Source organism: Ceratotherium simum, chromosome 16 (genome assembly GCF_057802395.1).
Source record: "Ceratotherium simum simum isolate JZ-2026a chromosome 16, ASM5780239v1, whole genome shotgun sequence".
NCBI classification, from domain to species: Eukaryota; Metazoa; Chordata; class Mammalia; order Perissodactyla; family Rhinocerotidae; genus Ceratotherium; species Ceratotherium simum.
This window is the reverse complement of record NC_141915.1, coordinates 36836485-36858827: the sequence shown is the minus strand read 5'-3', so window position 1 is coordinate 36858827 and position 22343 is coordinate 36836485. Positions and strand designations below refer to the sequence as shown.

The 22343-nt window shown below is 49.8% G+C and overlaps 1 long non-coding RNA gene across 1 annotated transcript; it reads left to right on the top strand.

Annotated features, from left to right (window-relative positions):
• Nucleotides 1–600: 600 nt before the first annotated feature.
• Nucleotides 601–7295, top strand: LOC147914994 (uncharacterized). Its single transcript, XR_015554591.1, has 2 exons — nt 601–1352; nt 6501–7295. It is a non-coding gene; the product is annotated as an uncharacterized LOC147914994 (long non-coding RNA).
• Nucleotides 7296–22343: the final 15048 nt, after the last annotated feature.

Here is a 22343-nt window from a genome sequence, read left to right as displayed (position 1 = left end):
CTATCTCTAAGTGACTGTTGTAGCCCACTTCCCCCCTGGGGGATCTGTCCCAGGGTCTGTCTACAGCAGAGCGATCTAAGGTAGTTAGGCCCAAATTGTGTTTGAGTCTTTAAAGAGGCTCATAGATTCTTTTAGGCAGCACGCTTAATTGTTTTCTGTAATTGATGTGACATATGCCCCAGAGGCATGCACTGAGGTCCAATTGAAGAGATGGTTTTTTAAAAAATTGGAATTAATTAATTAAAGAAGGCAGCTGCACGGGGCTGTGAGTTAGTGCCAGACTCTGTAACCCTAAACCAGCCAACCCACCCAACCGGCCTCGCCACCTGAGGAACAATCCTGAAGTTCTCATTGAGGTAGGATGGGAGACCTAGGATGCAGTGCAGGAAGTGGGGGCTGCAAGGGGGAAGAGTGGGGCTCAGGGTGGCTCTCTCAGCTTTCTTGATCCCTAAAAGGCGTGGCTCTGGAGAACTGTTTGGGTGCAAAAAGAAATGTGTCGGGGGCTAGGAAATTGCGGAAAAGGGAAGGCTATGGTGAAGGAGGTATGTGAGATTATGCGGGAGGGGCAGCAAAGGGGGACGTGTGTCTGGAGCTGGGGGCTGGAATGGGAGGGGGAACTGTTGGCAGGAGTGAAGAATGGTGGAGCCACTCAGGTTGGGGGGGACTGGGAAGATCTAGGGGTGGAGAGGACCCTGTGGGTGGAACTCAGAGGAGGTGGGGCCCGGATGTGGGGGCGGGAACATGGTGCCTGGGGCCTCTGGCATTCCAAGGAGGTATTAATTAAACCCCTGACCTGAGGTCATTAACAAAACTGTGGCAGCTTTTCATAGGAGTTGGGTTAAGAACAATAATAACAATAATAATAAAAATTAAGGATAATGAGACCTTATCTCCAGCAAGTTGTTCCTAGAGCTTGGTAAGCGTTAACTCATTAATTCCCCTGGCCCCTCAGGGCCACCTTTTTCTAGAAGTCATGGAGGTGCAAGAGGACATAGGCAATCCTCGTGCAGCTCACCCTGCTGCCATTGGCTGGACGGGTTAGTTCACTTACAGGGGGATAAAATCCAGGGTTTCCTTAGGGTTTCATAAACTGTTGTAATCTTTTGCATTTATTTAGAGTCTCTGAAATGGTGCTTAAAAGGGGTGAGTTATAGAAATGTAAAAACTGGCCACCGCAAGATGTCTAAGCCATTTTGATGTGAAAACTCAAGTCCCACCTGAGAGCACCATGCAGAACGATATGCTGCAGCGGAGAGTGGCCTGGAGATGACCAGCTAGTGACCGGATGACCAGATGACTGTCTGCATAAAGCCCCAATTGGTGGCAAGATTGAGCCTCGGCCTGCAAACAAGGTAAAGTGGACTTCAGGTGTCTACCCTCCACAGACCAAGGAGGGAAATTTAGAGTGAGGGCTCAAGGCAAGTAAAAAGAGGAGCATCATTCTGGAATGAGGGAGTCACATGGGATGGATGGAGCCTGGGAGCCATGACCCTTGAGCAAACGTTAGTGCCGACAGTGACTAGAATTGCAGATTTCAGCTGTTCTTTCTCTTATGTGTTTCATGTAACAGTGATTTCTACAAATTTTACACGTTCAATCAAAAGACATACTTTCATTTGCATCCCATAGACATGAGTCTTCATTGTTATCCTAGTCAAAATCAAAGACAGCAAAATAGATTGTGCATTGTATAGGACCCTTTTTTTTTTAAAACAAAAAATCTCAATATACTTAAACAGAATGGGTATCCTGGTGGTCCTTAGGTCATGGAGTGGCAGGGATGATGCTCCCATTTATGAAGGGGGCAGGTGAGATCCAGAGCAGGAGCTGAGCTTGTCAAAATCTCAGAGTTGGGCAGCAGCAGAATTTGTGCCACAGTTGAAAAGCCATCACCATGCATGACAATGAAAAAGGAGAGACCAATCCTCACTACTCTGACCCTCTCCATCCCTCTAGAACCATAGCCTTCCTTCCCTTCCCTGTGTCACCACAAAGAAAGTCACCCATAAGAAGGTACTAGAACTTTCACAGCTTGAATACCAATCTACCTGGTAGATTGCATCAAAGAACATACAGTAAAGTGTGATACGATGAAGTTGGGAAATAGAGTGTTCTGGTTAATCAAATAATCTGGTTAACAAAGTAGTACTAAACATATAGTAACATTTGAGCTATAAAGACATATTCATTGTTTATCTAAAATTCAAATTTAACTGGGTGTCCTGTATTTTATCTGGAAACCCTACTTGTAGGTAAACTGCTAGGAGATTCGTGTCCACTCCTTTGGAGTTCCTTAGAGAAAAAAGCAAGAGGAAGGAGAGAGCTACTTTGATAGCTTCAGGTTCATTGGTGCTAGGAAATGGGGACTGAGAAGGGGGCCGAGGATGTATGTGGGAAGCAAGGGACCCAGAACCAGCTGCCCATTGACTCTCTCTGAGCACATTCATCACCCTGGGTGCATGGGTGAGATGTCACCAGGTCTTTAACTGGTCCCATGTCAAACTAAACAGTTGTGTCAGAGATCTCAGGGAAGAAAGCTTAAGAGAAAACATCACCTACTCTTTAATATTTCCAACACCCAGGCAGAGTCCTACCATAAAATGGGAACAGATGTGGGCAGCTTCTATCTCTCATTTCTTTATGCCAACAGAGAGGACAAAGGTGAGTGCTCTGCTGAGCAATGTGATGCCATTCAGAGGGGCTGCATGCTTCCTCTGTGCCAGGGAATCCTCTGGTGCCTGGGCACCTCCTTCCCTATTGTGCTGATGGTCCTGTGGAAATGGGTCCCATAGAAGCTAGGTTCTGCTTTGCATGGCATTGGCTGTGAATGTCTTTTTCCTGACCAGGTCGCTGTTCTTAGCATGTACTGAGCGCCAAGATGTTCCCAATTTATTGAGTGCTTTCCACTTTCCTAAGTGTTTTGCCTCTATTATCTCATATAATCCTTCCAACTATCGTTTGAGGTAGGTAGTAGGAAATAATACAAAGTCACAAAACTCTTATGTGGCAGACTCAGGACTGAACCCAGGTAGATACACTCCTAAGCCTGCTCTTTTAACCATAGTGCTATACTACCTAACACCCTAATTCAGTCACACCACTCTCCTGGGCAGAATTCTTCAATGGCTCCTGTGGTAAGCCGAATAATGGTCCCCTAAAGATGTCCACATCCTAATCCCTGGAACCTGTGAATATGTTACTTTACATGGCAAAAAGGACTTTAGACATGGGATTTAGTTAAGGATTTTGAGATGGGGACCTTATCCTGGGTTATCTGGTGGGTCCACTGTAATCACAAAGGTCCTTAGAAGAGAGAGGTAGGAACGTTAGGTCAGAGAAGAAGATATGACCACAGAAGCAGAGGTCAGAATGATGTGATTGCTGGCTTTGACAATGGGAGAGGGACATGAGCCAAGGAATGTGGGCAGCCTTTAGAAACTGAAATAGGCAAGGAACTGACTCTCCCCTAGAGCCTCCAGAAGGAACACAACCTGCTGATACCTTGATTTTGGCCCAGGGAAACTTCTGACTTCCAGAACTGTAAGATCATAAATCTGTGTTATTTTAAACCACTACGTTTGTGGTAATTTGTTACAGAGGCAGCTGATACATACAGCTCCCATTGCTTAAAGGGAACTCTGAACTGCTTCTCAAGGCACTCAAGGGCTTTATGTTACCTGCCCCTGCCTCCCCAGCTTTACATACTGACCGTCTCCAGGATCCTCCACAGGCCGTGCCCTCTCTTATTTTCATGCTTTACATGTGCTATTTCTTCTACCTGGAACACCCTCTTCCCATTTGTTTGTCTGGCAATATCCTCATCCTTTATGTCTCAGCTCAAACAATACCTCCTCTGTGAAGCCTTTCCTACTTCCTCCCAAGGAACTTAGGGCTCCTTTCCTGTGCTTCTGCTGCATTTCAGATGCACTCCTATTGGAGCAGTCCCTGTATTTTAAGGGCCTGTCTGTCCCCTCCCTGGACTATAAGCTATTTGAGGGCACGGACCTCTCTTTCCACCTTTGGGCTCCCTTAGCACAGCTTGGTCCCTGGCACATCAAATAAAGGTCCCCAGAGACTGGAGCTCTTATCCTGACTGCCAGTGTGCCCTGGACCAGCGATGCAGCCCCTCCCGCTCCAGTCCATCTCTCCATCGATAACAAGCATTGCAGGAATCATCCCTTCCCTTCCCTTCCCTAGTGAGAGATAAAGACAAAGTAAATCAGACACGGAAGTGTTTCAAGTCCGAAAAAGAAGGCGGCGTTAATCCAAGTTTTGTAATATTCCAGTTGTACCCACAGTGTATAATGCTTCCTCTCCAAGTCTTCAACTGGGAAATGCCTCTGCATGTGCTTTACAAAGACAGGAGCCACATCCCTTTACACTCCATCGTATCCCCTGTGTCTACAGTGCCCTTTACTCTCGGGTGAATGCTCTGGTGGTGGTTGGTGGTTGGTAAAGATCTTAGGGGAGGCTTTCCCACATTCTTTGGACTCACAGTTTCTCGCTAATGTGCATGCCGATGTTGGGTCTCATCTGAGCGAAAGTTTCCCCACAGTCGCTGCATTCATGTAATTTAATTCCATGATACTGAGTCAGATGTGCCTTCCAAGCCTCCAGACTCACCCCGCAGGCTCTCCCATGGACACACAGGATACAGGTTTCTTTCCTATAGGAATTCTCTGATGTTGTATAAGATGGTTGCTCTACCCAAGTAAAGGCTTATTCACATTTATTATGCTTATGAATTTTTTCCCTGTATGAATTCTCTCATGTTTAACGAGAAGTGAAAGGCAAGTGGAGGTCTTGATACAATCCTATTACGTACCCAACCCTGTGCCCCGTGTTCAGAGGGACTCCAAAACGTAAGGAATGGCCTCTGCCCTCTAGAAGTTTACAACCTTGTTGAGGAAACAAGATTCGTGTACAACCATGCCCCGCATAACAACGTTTCAGTCAACATCAGACCACATATACGAAGGTAGTCCCATAAGGTCAGTACCATACAGCCTAGGTATGTAGTAGGCTATACCATCTAGGTTGTGTCTATACCCTCTATGATGTTCACACAACAACGAAGTCACCTAATGATGCATTTCTCAGAACATATCCCCATCATTAAGCAATGCATGACTGTATATGAAACAGCTGAGGAACACGAGACATTGTGTAATCATACCAAACTGCAGAGTTTAATAGAATTAAATGGGACGCCAGAGAAAGGAGTGTTCAACCAGAGATTGATTAGATAGGAAGGGTGGCGTGACAAACGTTAGACTTTAGCTCAACCTGAAAGGATGGTAGAATTGAGGCAGGAAGAGAGAAGAGGAAGGTGTTCAGGATGTGGCTCTACAACAGAAACAAAGACATCCTTCTGTAGGGACTCACTGTTTTAGATTCTGATGGGGAGAGTGAGGGGTGGAGGGAGGGAGAAAGAGAGGGAGAGAGGAGGCTAGCCCCGTGGCCTAGCGGTGAAGTGCGCTCACTCTGTTTCGGAGGCCTGGGGTTTGGATCCTGGGCGCGGACCGACACACAGCTTGTCAAGCCATGCTGTGGCGGAGTCCCATATAAAGCAGAGGAAGATGGGTGCGGATGTTAGCCCAGTACCAGTCTTCCTCAGCAAAAAGAGGAGGATTGGCAACAGATGTTAGCTCAGGACTAATCTTCCTCACAAAAAAAAAAGAGAGAGAGATTGGGGGGGAGGCAGAAAGAGAGAGAGAGGGAGAATGAGAGAGAGAGAAAGAGAGAAGGAAAGAGAATGGGAGAGGAGAGAGAGAGAGAGAAGGAAAGAATGAGGGGAGGAGAGAGAGAGAGGGAGAGAGAAAGAGAGGAAAAGAGAATGAGGGGAGGAGAGAGAGAGGGAAAGAGAATGAGGGGAGGAGGGAGAGAGAGAGAGGGAGAGAAAACGATGGGAGAGAGAAAGAGGAGGGGAAGGAGGGAGTGAGGGGAGGGAGGAGAGAAAGAGAAAAAAAGAGAGAGAAAGAAAGAAGAAAGACAGAAAGAAAGAAAAAGAAAGAAACCCTTTCCACTGTAGTGATTTGCCCTTGATTTAGGGAACTCCCACAAACTCAGGACAGCAGCCTTTGAAAATTTTATTTCTTAATGCTGTTCTCATCATAAAGCTCGAGCCACTTTCACTTTTACCAGGCACACCTAAAAAGGAACGCTGTACCGCGGCACTTCATATGCGCAGCCCTGCCCCCACACACCCTCACCCCCAGCATTCTTGGGGCCCATTCCAGTTCCACAACCAGGAATGTCACCCCCATGGTGACAGAGGCACCGAGTGGGGAGAGAACCCCAACCGGGAGAGGGTCCCAGGAAAGCCCCTACCCCCATCACCTCCTCTGAAAAAATTTCCATATGGGGTGTTGACATTTAGAGAGAAAGAGGGTCCCCAGATCCAAAGGCCTCTTAACTTTTGTCAGTTTCATGGAAGTGTTTCGGGAGCAGTCGGAGTACAGAATACTTTATAACATTTCCTTGTTTTCTCCATTCCCCAGAGGGCAGAGGACAAGCAAGAGGGTGGAATTTGCAGCGTCTGGTCTTGGTGAGATAGTTGGAAGACTTTTCTACCAATTATAATGGTTAAACACTGACTCAACATCCAACCACTGCATGAGAGGTTAGAGCCTTCATTCATGGACAAGTTTCGGAATGAGACCCGGAGCCCTACCTGTGATGAATGATATAGTCAGAGAACAGAGGAGTGGATTGCACGCCCAACGAGGTGTCTGCTTTCTGGAGAGTTTGTGGGATCTGATACTTCCTAACATGGCGAACTTAGGAAGTGCCTTTGCAACTCTCCTCAGTTGCATTGCCCAAAGGGTTTGTTTGTATAGGGAATTCCTAGGCTCTTAATTCCGTCCCTGCTTCCTGTGCCACTTCCCTAGGAGACTGAATTCCCTGCTTCCTGTGCCACTTCCCTAGGAGACTGAATTCGGGAAGGGAGGGACCTCACCCGCTGGGGAGAACAGACTGGGGGCTGGTGCCTTTCAGGTCTTACCATGTGGACATCCTGTTGGAATATTCTCCAGCCCTCCCCAGCAAGGCACACTCTGCTCTGTGAAGAGTTGGGCAGGAAGTAAAAGACATCTGTGTGGCTGCTGGGGAAGTGCAGCCCAGACTCTCAGGGCCCCCAGGTAGGGGTCTACCCCCTCTGCTACTTCAGGGGCTCCCCCAGGGCAGGAGGCATGTCTGGCCTGGTTACCATGGAAGCTGTCTCAGTACTTGTCACAGTGCCTGGTACACAGCAGCTGTTCAGTAAGTGTTTGTTGAATAAATCAGCTGTAAATGTGGATGTGATTCCCTTAAAGGGCTCTTTGCTTTGGTTCAGATGTTCAAGAAAGCAGCAAGAATTCTAGTGAGCATTGCTCTTGTGTGAACTCAGAGAGCTGGTGGGGGGAACAGAAGCAGGGGCCAGCATAGTCATGGCCAAAATCGGCCAGGGGGGATCCCTGAGATCCCTCAGGATTCTGGTCTTGTATTGTGTGGAGTGGGGGTGAAACCAAAAAGGAAGATTTGTCTTTCTCCAGAGAGCACCTCCGGAGGGCAGAGGCCATGTCTTATGCATCTACACCCACAGCTCTGAGCAGAGGGCCTTGCACATAGCAGCTGCTTAATAAACACTTGATAAATGAATGCTTGGCTGGTTAGCTGGCTCTGGGAGGCACTGAGGATGTGAGAGCTTGTGGAGTAAACAGTGAGCTCTGTTTATGGTCTTCTCTGCTCCAGCTTCCTCAGTCTACTCTTCTGTGTTGTCCCACCTCTGCGTTAAGCCACAAGAGGTTCCCAAAGATTGCTTCTGTCTAGGTGGACAGCAGATAGTGGGGAAGGTGACTCTAGCACCTGCCAGCTGGGTCTCAGCCTGCAGCCTGTTCGGCCGTTCCCTCCCTTCTCTTTGGGTCCCCGCTGCCAGACAGGACCCATGCCTTTTGTAGGATTCCACTCAGCCCCCCAACCAATCATCAGGTTGTCCTTCACATTTCCTTCTAGTCTTTCTCCCTTTGATCTCATCTCGGCAGGCAGGGACATGTCACCACTGGAAGCCTGGTGTTAGCAAATGTGCGCACACACACACACACCCTTTCCCTGTCTCAGCCATTGTCTGGCCCTCTGCCCCTGGGCCTGGCCCATCTTTACAAGACTCTTCTCCTGGGATGCTGAATGTGGCCTCTGATGCAAGAGCGCTGGGCACTTTGCACGTCTGCAGCGTTGGCCTCCCTCAGGGGCTTGGGGAAGATCCACCCATGTAGCAGGACCTTCCAGAGTGACGCGAAACCAGGAGCCTGACCTCATGGTGCCCACAGCGCCTGGCGAGGAGGGTACCAGCTCTGCTGTCCTGGCCCCAGCCCAATTCTCTGTTCTAGAATCCACACCTTCCCTGGCTCTCCTCCAGGCTGACAAGATCTGCCCCAATTGGGGAAGGATAAGCATACTCTAGTGAGTAGGGGATGGCAGGGGAGGGAGGGGGTCTATACCGCAGGACCTCGGTCAAATCATTCCCTGGCTCTGTGCCTCAGTTTCCCCCTTGAGAAATTCTGCCCACGCTTCCAGGGGTAGGAAGCTGTTCAGCATTAGGTAGTTCCCTGAGCTCACTGGGGAAGAAACCCACAGTCACATTGTGTTCCCTTGGAGCCAGGAGCCACCCATCCCGCCCCGCCCCAGGAGGCCTTGCTAGTTGATGACGCTGGGCTAGCAAGGCAGGGTCCTACAGGATGAAAGCTCAGAGAAGCCAGAGCAGGAATAATAATGATAATCATCAGTTGCTGCGTCTTAACCATCCAGGAATGCAAGGCCCCACGCCCTGTGCGCCTCACACCCCAGGACTCTCCAAGGGCTCCTCTCCCTTCGTTTTATTGCCGCGATCCCACACTCTGCCATTCCCAGCCCAACCCATTTGGGTTCCCAAGGACTGCAGTCCAGTCACCGGTGCATTCACCACCCAGGTTCCATGGGAAGACTCAGCTCAACGAGACCCAAGCCAGCAGCCTGGTAGGATGCCCGGCTACTTGGAAACTTGGGCACCAGGGTTTCCCAGAGAAGCAGCCTGCCCGCCCCTGGCCTGGAGCGCTTTCCCACAGAGCCATCTATGTCTGGTCAGTGTGAGGTCCAGGAGCTTTGCCTGTGTCAATACAAATCTGAAATCAAGCCTGGCTGGGCCACAAACTAACTCACCATAGGACCCCGGGCAAGTTTTTTGTTTTTAACTTCTTTGGGTTCACTGCCTCACTGGCCCCAAAACTTTCCAAGGCTCCTTAATGCTCACTGAAGATAAACTCTGGATCTCGTAGTCCAACATGTGGTTTAAAACCTGATTCTAATCCACCTTTCCAAACCTACTCTCCTTCTTCACCCTCTAGACACCAGCCGGAAGTAACTACTGGCTGTTGGTCATACATAGCCTGTGCTTTTCCATTCTGGGGCTGCGACCCTTCTTCAGGAAGGTCATTTCCTCCATCTCCACCTGCCAGACCCTCCTAGCCTTCAAGGCCCAGGAGAGAGGTCATGGCCTCCATGACTATGCCTGACGCTTGTCCCACCTTGGAACACTGGTTCCTGTGTGTCTGAACCTTTCAAGCCCTCCCACGCCATGTGGTGGTGATGCACACATCTTAACTTGCCCACTGGATCATCAGCGTGCTGAGGTCTCCATCTTTGTGTCCTCATGGTGCCTAGTACAGCACTCGGCACACAGGGCACATGCTCCATAAATAAGCATTCGACATAAATTGTAGCGAATAATCATCCCCACTCTATTAACTTCCCCACACAAATGTGTTTTGAAAAAGTAAAATAAATCTTTCAATGTAAAATTTTATGCATGTGTGTCCTGCCCAGCTTCCTCTGGAGTGGGATCTGGGTACCCAGGTCTCCAGTGAAGGCGTTGGCTCCCTGGTTTGGCTCCTGGGCTGACATGACGAACGCTTTCCTCAACCACTCGCGGGTCCACTTCGACCTTAGACACTGTCAAGCGGAAGGTGAGCTCCTCCCTCCTCAGAGAACAGCACTCTCATCCTTTGGGGCCTTCGGTTCTTCTAAGCCCTAGCAGCATGCATGTCCCATAGGACTCAGATGCCAGAAGGATCCTTGGATTCACGTGGTGTAAGAGATGAATGGTTGGACGTGTTTAGAAGCCTCTCCCTTAGATCCTTATGAGAACTCCTTGGAGCAGCATTCATCACTGCTGCCCATTAGTGTTGTTAATAATAGTAACAATAACTTCGGCAACGCCTTGTATTTACTTAATGCTTTTCTCCAGGGAGCTCAACTAATCTTTCCCTCATCTCCTGAAGGAAGAGATGGACTAAGGCGATGAAAGAGGTGGCCACGCTCTAGCATACAAGCATCCATTGTTCTAAGAGGTGAATGTAATAGGCAGTATTTCAGATGCATGGAACTGATAAAGTAGCAAACTAGTTCATGTCCTGGGACCTGAAACCTATAACTTAAGAATTTTTGCCCAAATCAAATCCCATGTGCGATGACTACTGCCATACTGAGAAGTTACATCTCATCAGTAATAAAATATGAGCATACACTCTTAATATATGTCCAATTATTTACAAATTGTATACATGGCCTACTATCATTAGTATCTCAAGACACAGCATACACTTGGGGTGAGGTTCATTTTTAACAATGGGAGAAGTGTCAGGTCACATTTGAAATAGTCACCTTGATCATTACAGATTACAAAAAATGTTTTGTGGGGTTCTTCATGTTAGACCTGATCAGACTGTCCCTGTTGTAACCTCGTGACGGGGCTGACAAAGAGCTCATGTGAGAAGTGCCAGCTTTGGCATCTTCTTGTGTCCCAGGGCCTGCTGAATTAGGATCTTTAATCTGCAATTTCTGTGCAGGAATCTTTTTAACCCCCTTGTCCGTTTTGTGAAGGTCAATTTAGTTCAAGTTCGACAATATAGTCCATAATGTCATTTAACCAGACAGTGTAAACTGACACTCTGCAATTTTATAGTCAGAACTAAAGAGTGAAGGGGCCCTGTCAACCCCTCTGGTATACTTCCGTGCTTCCTCCAGAGACCCCACTTGTCACAGCTGGCCCACGACTCAGCGTCCATCCACATGTGAAAATAACCGTGCAGCTTCCTTGATTCAGGCTGAAGGGAGTTGTCTGAAGCCCACCTCATTTTCCTCGCTGCACCTGCCATTTCTACTATCTCCAAGGCCCTCCTGGCTATCTCAGCCACCTCAAGCTCATCCTTTCCAAAACCTTCTTTGTAAGGTTTGTGAACCTCCCTTTATTCCCTATTTCCATTAAGGACACCACTAAATGCTCAGTTGCCCAGACTAGGAATCACAGAGTCAGTCTCCCCTCCTTCTTCCTGGTCTTCCTTCCAAATTAGTCCACTTTCTAAGGGCCCTCTCCTCCTCATGAGGGGGAGGGGAGGGCTGTGACCATTGCTGGGGCCAATTAACCAGCTGGCCTCCCTGCCACCATTCTCTTCCCCTCTCATTTCCCCCCGACATTCTGCCAGAGAAATTTTCCAAATACGCAAGTCTGATTTGGCTCTCTCCACTTCCTAGTCTCTCCATTTGCCTCATGCCAACAGGATAAACTGTGAACTCTTGGCAGAGTCTTGCAAGGCCAGGCCCTGCTGACGTTTCCAAATTGGTTGCCCCCAGTCAACCACTCAGGAGCCACCACCCTGAATACCATGGTCCCTCTTACTCAGATAGCTTTTCACGTTCCCTCTCTTCCGTGTGCTGAATTATATTACTTACCCTTCAAGATCAGCACCCGGGCACCTTCCAAACACTGAACCCCAGGGAGTTTCCTCCACCCCTTTGCACCCTAGCACTTGTACGAAACTCTCCTGTATTATGCGGAAATGTGCTTGGTTAGCTGTTTGTATCTTCCCTAAGATATTGGCTCCTGAACACTTGGACCCACATCTTCTCTCTCTCTATACCCTCCTTTCCCCACTCCCTCCTAGCCTGGTGTGGTGGCAAGCTCTCTGCGAAGGGCTGTTTCATTGACACAAGGTGTTAGCAACTTCTTTGCCACCCATTATCTGCACTGCCCCCTACTTCACCCCCAATAGCTACCACTTACAAAGCAATTGCTAGGTACCAGGTACTGTCTTGGCAGCCCTGGGTATATTAGCTCACTTAATCCTCTCCACAGCCCGTGAGGCCGGCACTACTGGCGTCTCCACCTTACAGAAGAGGAACCTGAAGCACAGAGAAGTTACGTGACAGTTCAAGGTCACGCGGCCAGTAAGTGGCAGGGTCAGGAGTCAAACTCAGCACCCTGGATCCGGAGCCCTGATCACAGCCTCTGTGGCGCAGGCTTGGTCCTGTGCCACCTTGCTCAGCCTTCTCACTCTTCTCCCTTTCCTCAACAAGAGCTGCTGTTCCCCAGGCCCACTGAACACCCTTCCACCCTGCCGAGGGGTGGGGCTGAAGGTCTGGTGGCTCAGGCGGCTCTTTCCCCCCAGGGAGAATGACAGACCTGCCAGGCTCCCCTCTGGTCACCAATGCTTCACTCTCCATCGGGGAGGCCCTCTGCCTGCCCGCTCCATTCCTAGGCCAAAGCTCTTTGAGGGGATCTTAGTCCTGGTCTCAGGGGGTCCAAATCATTTCTCTGGGAGGGCCTGCCTGAACCATACCCACGAAGCCATCCCTGCCCGCCAGCCCCTCAGGCACCTGGAGGGCGTTCCCCACCTGGTCTACCTGACCAGCTTCCGGCCATTAATATTTCCCTCTCCTTCTCTGGGGCTTTTTGTCTATTCTGTCTTGCCTCCCCACACTTCCTTCCTGTTCTTTCTCTTTACAACAAGACTGGGTATTTTTAACCCGAGGTTTCCACTCACCTCTCACTGTCCGGTTGGTACTGGGCGGGGCTGCTGGTGTGCAGGGAGGGTGGGAACGTTTTGCCGGCCTTGGTGGCTACAGTTTGTGCCCCTCACTGCTGGGCCCAGCCTTTGCCCTCACCCTGAGCCATCTTTGTTAAGCTGTCCCTTCTCTGCTTCTGGAGTAAACCCGCTAAACTGGTCGAGGGTTGAAGCTTTGGAAAACGCACAGGGCATGTAGGGAGCCGAACACCCCCCAGGTGATGTTGTGAAGCCTGTAGAAAGCTACGTGAAGATCAAGGAGCACTGGAACCTCCCATGCCACTGGAACAGCCACCAGGCTCATCTCTCAGTCCACCTGTGTGACCCACATTATTGATGCCCTTCCAGGGCGTTAGGCGACGTTCAGAGTTGCTGTTTCACGGTCTGTGCCAGCCTACTCCCAGCTTTGGAGATGCAGCTCCGAGAGCTCCACACTCCCTTCCTGAGGGTCCCAGGAAGCCCTCTCTGCTTCATGTTCTCCCACCTCAGCCCCCCACCCCGCCCCCCGCCCCCGGCCCACCAATCATCCTTCACTCCATCCTCGCTGCTGGGCTCTAACCCCACAGGTCTCACGCTTCTCTGCACCCAGGTGCTTAACAGAGAAACTTATTTGAAGCCCAAACAGCTATAAAGGGGAGAAGACTGGGCTTTTAGGGTTTTGTAGTTATTGTTGTTTGTTTTTGAGTTTTGTTTCTGTGCCCAGCTTTCTTAAAAAAGAAAATAGTGGCAACTAAACAAGTTGATATCAGAGATTTTTTTTTTTAAAGCAACCGACAGTGACTCACCACAGACTGCTGGGCCTACGACTAATGTTCTCTAAAGTAATTGATAGTCCTAATGATTGCCCAAGGCACTGCGGCATCCTACCCTGCTCTGAGTCACCATGATAGATTAAATATATTCAGCATTGTTTTATGTTGACTGTGTTTTAAAAATTCTAATTCCTTAAAAACGGGCACCTCCTGTGTAATGTATATGGTAACTAACGAGGGAGCTGATTTTCCATGTGGTCTAGTGGGCACTCAGGACTTGTTGACTAGAGTATCTGCAGTGCTCATCCAGCTTCCACCCCAGCCACACCTCTGCAACATACTCGGGTAGCTGTCCCCACCACTCCCTCCCATATAGCTGCCCCACGGTCCCAAGTAGCAAGGCCTTCTGGCCCCACTGTGAGCCGTGGCTGCAACCCTGTTCCGTCGCCTTTGTCCCCTGGCACCCCTGTTGGAGTTGGTCAGTTATTCAGTCTACAAACATGTATTGGGCCTCCCCCACGCACAGAGAGGGCTGTGCTGGGTGGGTATTGGGAAAAGGCAGAATATGTCAGAGCTGCCTCCAAGGAGAAAACACTCTTGCACCACAAACACCTAGACAGCTGCTTACTGCAAGTTCAAAAGAACTTCATCTCAGAACCAAAGGAGTAAGGGGCACCCAAACAGGGTGGTTTTACCAGAAGAGGCTTCTGATAGAGCAGAGAGCAGAGACCTGAGCCCAACTTGGGTTGTCAGTAGGCTGTCCCAAGCTGGGCGGATAGGTGCACAGAGCTGGGGAGCCCGTCCTGACGGTGGGATCCAGAATTCCCCTGCCACCTCTGCCAGGAAGCTGCCTTGTAAATCCTGGGTTGCCCTTTCCCCTCTGGGCTAACTGGGTGATAAGGATGGGGGACCAGCCCCAGCAGAGGAAGTGGACTGGTTTCCTGTTTGTTTGTGAATCTCAGAGCATGCAGCAATGAATACCAGCTAAGCAGAGCAGCCCCGGCCTGAGCCAAGAGCCCCAGGGAGCCCGTCTGCCAACCCAGCAAGCCTCCAACCAGCCGGGACTCCAGGGCAGGGACTCCATCCCAGGGCAGCCATGCTCAGATGGCCAGCCTGGCAGCAGCCACGCCAGCTTGGCAGGCACAGGAGGTAGAGTAACAACTTCCCCAAAGAAGTCGGAGTCACACATGCATAATATGAAACCCCTGGGCAGCTCCAAGGGCTCAAGCATTGCCATCCCTCCACCCCGAAGATTATTTCCTAGGACCCTGGGCACAACCCTTTTGCCCTGTAGGGAAATCTTGTGCAGAAATCACCAGGCCCTGAATCAGGCAGCATGCATTGTGGTTTTGTTTGCAACAGCAAAATACATGAAAACCACCAGTAAGTCATCCAAAAGCCAACTGGTGACAACAAAACACGATAGATCCATACCGCAGAAAATGATGCAGCCATTAAACAAGAATGGGGTGGATTAGTAGGTGCTACTGTGGCAAGATGTCCAAGATATTTCAACAAATGAAAACAGCAAGGTGCAGAACAGTGTGATCTCTTTTGTGTAAATAATTAGAACAGCAGAGGACCTGTTCATATAGGCTTAGAGATACAGGTGCTGCTGAATGCGTGACTTTTTTTCTGGAAGGAAATTTAAGCAACCTAATGGTGGTAATTTTGGGGGAGAGGAACTGTGGGAGAAAAGTGGTGGGAAGGCTTTCACTTTTCATTATTTGTCTTACTGTGCTGCTTGCATTTTTTAGTGATGTATATACATTTTAAAAATATTACCTGGGGGCAACGGGATTATGGTCCATTCTGCTTTATTCTTTATATTTCTCTGTATCATTTAAAATAAAAAATATTAAACCAATAACCATTCTTTTTAAGACAATTTAAAGAATTGGGCAGTGTGCGTTTGCAAGATGTAACAGGGTAGAGAGAGGATCACAAATTCTTCAGGAAAACTGAGGGGAGGAGACGGGGGAAATGCTGTGCTTTAAGATCTGCACACATCACTAACAGTGTAGCTGATTCTCCACTCCACTTTGTGGATTCCTTATGGCAAACATTTGAACTGTCTCGGGCCTCCTTCCAACCATTCCCTTTCCCTGTTTCTTTCCCCATTTCATGGCCTCATCATTTAACTTTTGACCTGAACAAACAATAAGGAACAGAAATCTGAAGGAACAAGAAGAAAAACAGTATAAGGCATTTCAATACACACGACCTGGTCAGCTGTCCTTTGGACTAAGTCGTATTAGCCTCTTTATACAGGACCTGTGTCTGATTCATTTTCTAATCCCCTGAAGCATCTAGCGCAGGACTGCACACAGTAGGTACTCAATAATCGTTGTTGGATAAATGAATGGACCCATTTGTGTACACAGCACTTGTGCTTTTCGGGTCTGTTCATTCACAGGGAGCAACCACAAGGTGGAAGGTCGAGCCTCCCCCAAGTGCTTATCAGCCTATCAGGTTTAATTTTGCTCCTCCTCGTGAGTGTTTAGAAAACTAGAAGGAAACTCCTGGTGCCTCAGAAAGAGAACCTGATGTCTCCTCTATGTCTTATGAATTCATTCACACCTGGGTGAGCTCCCCAAACTGACCTCAGGCTGCCAGAGCCTAAGTATCCAGCACCCTGGGAGCCTCCCTGGTTTAAGAAGGAGTTAAAGCCGAGCTGGGTGGCCATCTCCCACTTGGCAGAGAGAGGGGTAGCACCAGTTTGGCTGGTGGATGGGGCAGGACACTTAGTATATTTACAGCCACAGATGCCCAAAGGGTTCTATATCAGGAAGTCGTCTGCAGATGGTCATCTTGACCTATTTACTCATCCTCAGTGCTGGCGCTAATGTCCTCCTAGTCCCTTCCCTGGGATCTTTTTCTGAATGTCTTGTAATTGTTGACAGAGCCTGGTGCCGGCACAGCAGGCAGGTTGCTGCCATCTGGTGGAGAAAAGAGGCCACAGCCTTGCCGGGTCTCGTCTGAACTGGACTTGAGAAATGAAAGGAACCTTTGAGAACAGCTTCGAGGACAGTGGATTTCAAATTTTTGCAGCCGTTGAGCCCTTCCTTCCAACCACAGCAGAGACTAAGGTCCTCATGTAGGACTGATAAACTCACCACTGCTCCGGCTGTAGCAGGAGAGGGAGGGACTCACAGCCCCACAGGCCCTGCCCGACATGCCTCTAATAGCAAACAGCTGTTAGACTTACCCCTCATTGGAAGGATGGGGAAAGAGGGACCTAGAGATACAAAGGGACTTGTGCAAACAGTAGTAGAACAAAGACTAACACACAAATCTCTTGTACGAAACAGACTTTGGAATTTACCCAGCCAACCTCTACCTTCAACCTCAAATACGACTGAACACAGCTTCTTGAATGCTAGGTCAAGCCACCTATCCCAAGACAGCTGGGCTCCTGGGAAGGAGGAGCCTGGAATGCAACCCCTCTTGCACCTCCTTGTTTGAATCAAACCAGGATGGGACCCATGAGGGTCCCTATGCCTCCTTCTCAATAGCCAGCACGGAATCAGGGGCACAGAAAAGTGCACTGCTATCTTAGGATTCCAAAGAAGTCTGCTGGTCTCTGACACCGGGGAGGGGCAGGCAGCCCCCTAGGACACAAATAGGGAAGAGAACCAGAATATTTGGAGCATTGACTGTGTGCTGAGCTCTGTGCTAAGCATTTTCACATCTGTCATCTCGGTTACTCAACAATGCTGCCATGGCGATATTCATATCCTTAGTTTTTGTTTTGTTTTGTTTTTTGGTGAGGAAGATTAGCCCTGAGCTAACATCTGTTGCCAATCCTCCTCTTTTTGCTGAGGAAGATTGGCCCTGGGCTAACATCCATGCCCTCTACTTTATATGTGGGGCGCCTGCCACAGCATGGCTTGATAAGTAGTGCTGTGCCTGGGATCCGAACCTGTGAACCAGGGCCGTCCAAGTGGAGTGCGCAAACTTAACCACTATGCCACCAGGCCAGCCCCTCCTTAGTCTTTTTAGAAGAGAAATAAAAGGATGCTTGAAGTACTTAAGTACTTTACCCAAGGTCTCCCAAGCTACTCAGTGGCAGAGTCAGAATCCAAACCTAAATCTTTCTAATTCTAGAACCCATGTCCTTTCCACTGAACTGAGTTACCTTCTGGAGTGAGAAATCTGGGAAGTCCAGCCCAGCTCAGGGTTTCATGGTATCAGGAAGGGCTGCTGCGGTGACTGACGTGAAGGGGCTTGCGGAGGAGAAGACATCGTCTCTGCCTCCCACCTGCGATAGTCTACCTGGGGATGAAAGTGTGCTCGTGAAAGAAATGAAGAATACACATGTGCCTACCCACCATGAGTACAAAGGAAGGATTTACAGGACAACGAGCCCCAGATATAGAACATTTGGAAGCTGAGAGATAGGACGGAAACAGCACTAGACAGAGAGTCTGGAGACTTGGATTCCAACCCCTAGCTTTGCCACCTGCATCCTGTGGGATATTGGGCAAGGCTCCTCACCCTCCTTATTCAGATGAAGGGGTTGCTCCTGAGGATCTGAAAGCTCCCCGCTCAGTTCTGTGCTGTTGTGATTCAGTGGGGGTGGAGTTAGATGGGAAAGGAGCCCTAATGGAAGGGGGTGAGGGGCAGGATCTGGAGGGGAGGGTGATGGCCACAGAAGAGCGAAATGGCATTTCACGCTGAGAGGCTGGCAAAGGCAGGCAAGGAAAAAAAGCAATTGCTAGCCAGAGACAGCAAGCTCATCTGTTCTTAAATGCTTGCTAAAGACTAGGTTTGGCGCAATCCACAATAAGGAGCATCTGTAGGTTCTTTTGGGGTCTCTGGTTGTCCAGGATAGACATGGTCTTAACCAAGATACTCCTGTGCCCAGAGGCGAAAGCTCCCGGAGGCCGTGTCTGGGAGTCATTGCTGTGCTGGTCTCCCTTCCTTGGCTGTGGCCTCCCCTGGTTTTGGAAGGACAGCCCAGCAGCAAATCCTTTCTGGGGGGCAGAGGGGTGGAAAAGAAGCAGTTTTATCCCAGACCTGGAGATCCTCAGACCTTTAGGGAACCGTTGGGTTTTTCCTTCCTAATTCCCTCCTGTTTGCTACCCCTAGTCCCACCTTCTGCCTCATTCAGAAACATGTGCAAGCCATGGAGAACAGCAGGTGCTATAAACCTGTGTCCCAGGGCCCCAATGTGACATTGCTTCCCCGATCACCATAGCCAGGGACACAATCAAGAACTCTGGTGACAATTACAAACGTATCTGACTTAAAGCCCTCAGCGCCCGTTGGTGCCTGAGACTTCCAAATTCCAGGGTTCTTCCCCTTCTTCTCCAAGGCTATCTAATCCCCTACATCAGGGGTCAGCAAACTTTTCCTGTAAAGGACCAGAGAGTAAATACTTGAGGCTTTGCAGGCCATACAGTCTCTGTTGCAACTGTTCAACTCTGCTGTTGTAGTGCAAATGGGCATAGCTACGCTGCAATGAAACTTTACTTACGGACACTGAAGTTTGAACTTCATATAACTTTCATGTGTCACAAAATAGTATTCTTTTTTTGATTTTTTCCAACCATTTCTATATAGCTTGTGAGCTATATAGAAACAAGTGGCGAGCTATACTTGGCCACAGGCCATAGTTTGCCAACCCTGACCTAAGTGTTTGCAGCTCATTCGGCCAAACTGTGATGGTCCAAGCCTTTTATCGATCGTGGCTTTTCTGGCTAATCCAGGTAGTTTGTCCTGTCCTCCAAGGGTGGAGGACAAAGTAAGCTCCCCCAAAGTAACCTTGTTCTTTCAACTTTACTCTCTCTTGCGAAGTAGTTTGATTGGAGAGTGCTGGAAAGACACCCTCCCCCCACCCACCCAGAGTCCTGTGCAAAGGTGTTCTTTTTTGACTCTAAACCTGTTTCCGTGGGCCCAGTACATTTCCACTCATTCTGTCTTCCAGCTACATGCTTCTGGGCCTGGCCAAAGCAACCCAGCCTCTACTGGCTGGGGCAGGCCTCATCACTCCTTTTTTGTTCAATTCTCTAACCTGTTGCCAGAGTTCCAGAGCCAATGCCCTTTCTGTAAAGGGAGACATGATATACAAGGAAAGCTAGAGAGGGGTCAGCCAGAGGCGAACTCCTGGAGAAGGGGGATTTAAAGTTGGGCTTGAGACAGAGAGAGGGACAGGGATTGAAAGAGAGAGGAGAGGTGTCCCAGACAGAAGCAGGAGAGGGTGAGCTGTGGGCAGGCGACAGCGAGGGAGTGTCTGCACACGGAGGCCATATGAAGCGAGAGTAATGGGACCGGTGAATCGGTCAGGGTGGGACATAGGGGATGCGTTGGCCTGCTAGACCCCAAAAACCCCGATTCAGAATAGCTTGAGGTAACTTAACATAATGGTGTGGGAGGAGAACTCAAGGGCCTCGACTTCCAGCCCTCATTTCTAAGCTCTGTCGTGCATTCTCTACTCCTTCATCTAGTCATTCGACAAACATTCAGTAACTCCCACCAAGAGCCGGGGAGGTTTGGCCTGGGGAAAACATCAGGGGGTGGTTGGGGAAAGAGGAAGGGGGAATGTGGAATCCATAAATGTAGGGCGCGCACACACACACACACACACACACACACACACACACATGCATGACTACACCCCAGTGAAGAGAGTGCTAAATGCCTCATGGGAATGTGGACAAGGAGGTCAGGCAAAGAAGAGGACATGGATAGGGAGAGGGGGCCGTCGGCAGAAGTTTGTGGAAGAGAAAGAACTTGAGCTGGGACTCAAAGTATAGGGGACATGTGGACCTGTGAAATGTGGGGAAGGGCTGTCCAGGATAAAGTGACACTGAGCAAAGTGGGTGCAGTGAAATGACAGGGGGTGTGCAGACAAGAGCATGGAACTCGGGTGGGTGTGTGTTCTCAATGAGGGTGTTATTGCATTACTTTGGGGGCAATTTTTCATGGTGTGGGGCTGTCCCATAGAAAGCAGTTCTCATAGCATCCCTGCCACTCCCTTCCCCTCCCCTCATGCCAGTAGCCGCTGCCCCTTTCCACTTGCATTTTCAAACGACACTCCCCACCCCATAGAGACTACTAGGTAGAGAGGTGAAGGACTAGAAAGGTAGTGAGTGCTAGCCAGACCCCGGAGGGCCCCGGATGCCAGGACAAGACATTTGTACTTTATTGAGCAAGCAAGGATCGGCCACTGAAAGTTTTTCAGTAGGGAGGGGATGAGACCTGTTTTAGGAAAATGAAGTTTGGAGGAGTGTGCAGGATGAACGGCAGGCCTAGGAGAAGCCTCCTGCGACCTTCTCACCCAGGTTATTTTCCATCTGGGTGGGCTGCTTGTCCCACAATTATTGGCAGACAGCAAAGGTCAAGGGGAGGTCCTAAGTGCACATTCCCCTGCCGATTGCTGGAATGGCCCATGACAGCAGCATTTGCCTAATCAGGATTTGACCAATATTCCATTGTCTCTCCCTCTCTTTCAAATCAACGCACCTGGGGACGACCACAACACGACTCCTCCCTCATCTGTCCACACTGGCAGCATTGGTATAAAACTAGCAGAAGTAAGGAAAATGGCAACCCTTTGAGGATTTTTCTCTCTCCTCCCCGTCCAGGGTCCACTGCTTTCTTAGCAAGCGACCCCTCGGAGCCCAAACAAGAGAACTATTCAGCCTGACCAAAGGAGAGAGGAAGACACTCCCTGCTCTGCGCCTTCCCTGGCCAGGACAGGACGCGCGGCTTCTGATCCAAAGCCCAGAGAATCCCGAGCTGATAAAGGCCCATTGTGGCAGTTTCTGGAGAAACCCAGAGGCCATCAGGGGACTCTGGGGCTCAGCAGCCAGTTAACAGCCCTTGAACATTTGTGAAAAGAATTACTTGGCAGAAGTCAAGGCAGAATGAGGCCCCGGGGCTGTCCCTGGCACCACCCATGGCAGGCAGGCTAAAGGCAAACCCAGCAGGACCCTGGCTCGCCTGCTGCTGAGGGGCTGACCCGGGGCAGAAGGAACCCAGAAGCTTGAAGGCTCCCCTACAGACACCTATGAAACCCAATCTCCCGCCAAATGCAAGAAACACAACTGCTCTTTTAGAAAGGGCCTGGGGAAGAGGAGCCTCCTGCCCCCGCCCCCCTGAAGGGTGTCCACAGCAATAAACAGCAGGAAAGGAAGAAGGTGGCAGAGTGGCAGCCAGTCTGGAACCCATTTAGGAATTATGCCCTTTCTGCTCCAGTCTGGAATGCGCTTTGTGAGTCCAGGCACCTTATCATTCGCAGGCCTCACTATTCTTACAGCAAAAAAAACGAGAGGAGGAAGAGGTATCCTGAGATAAATGATGTCCGGGGGAGGTGGTAGGGAGACGGGCTGGATGGGAGGCTCGCGGGAGTATCAGACTGGGGGGTCTGAGGTTCAGCCGAGGCTCAGGAGCCCATCGCACACTCGTCTGCATGCTCACGGGAGGATGGGAAGGGACTAGATCCCTGCCCAAGAGGCCCTGGGAGGGGAGCGGGGTGCAGGGATGAGAGAACTCAGTCCACAGTCCCGCCCCAAATTTGTGCATCGTCCCCACCTTTCCCAGCTGACAGCTGGCCCTAACGCTCTGGGAGAGGCAATGCAGAATCGAGGTCAGAGATCAGCCTGCAGAGTCCTCTTTAAGACTGCTCTCCTTTGCCAGGTGGTGAGCCCGGGGATTAGACTGAGAGCAGAGGTTAAAGCAGTCAATGCGAGCGCTCACTGCACGTTTTATTCCTACCAGGATCTGAAGTGGG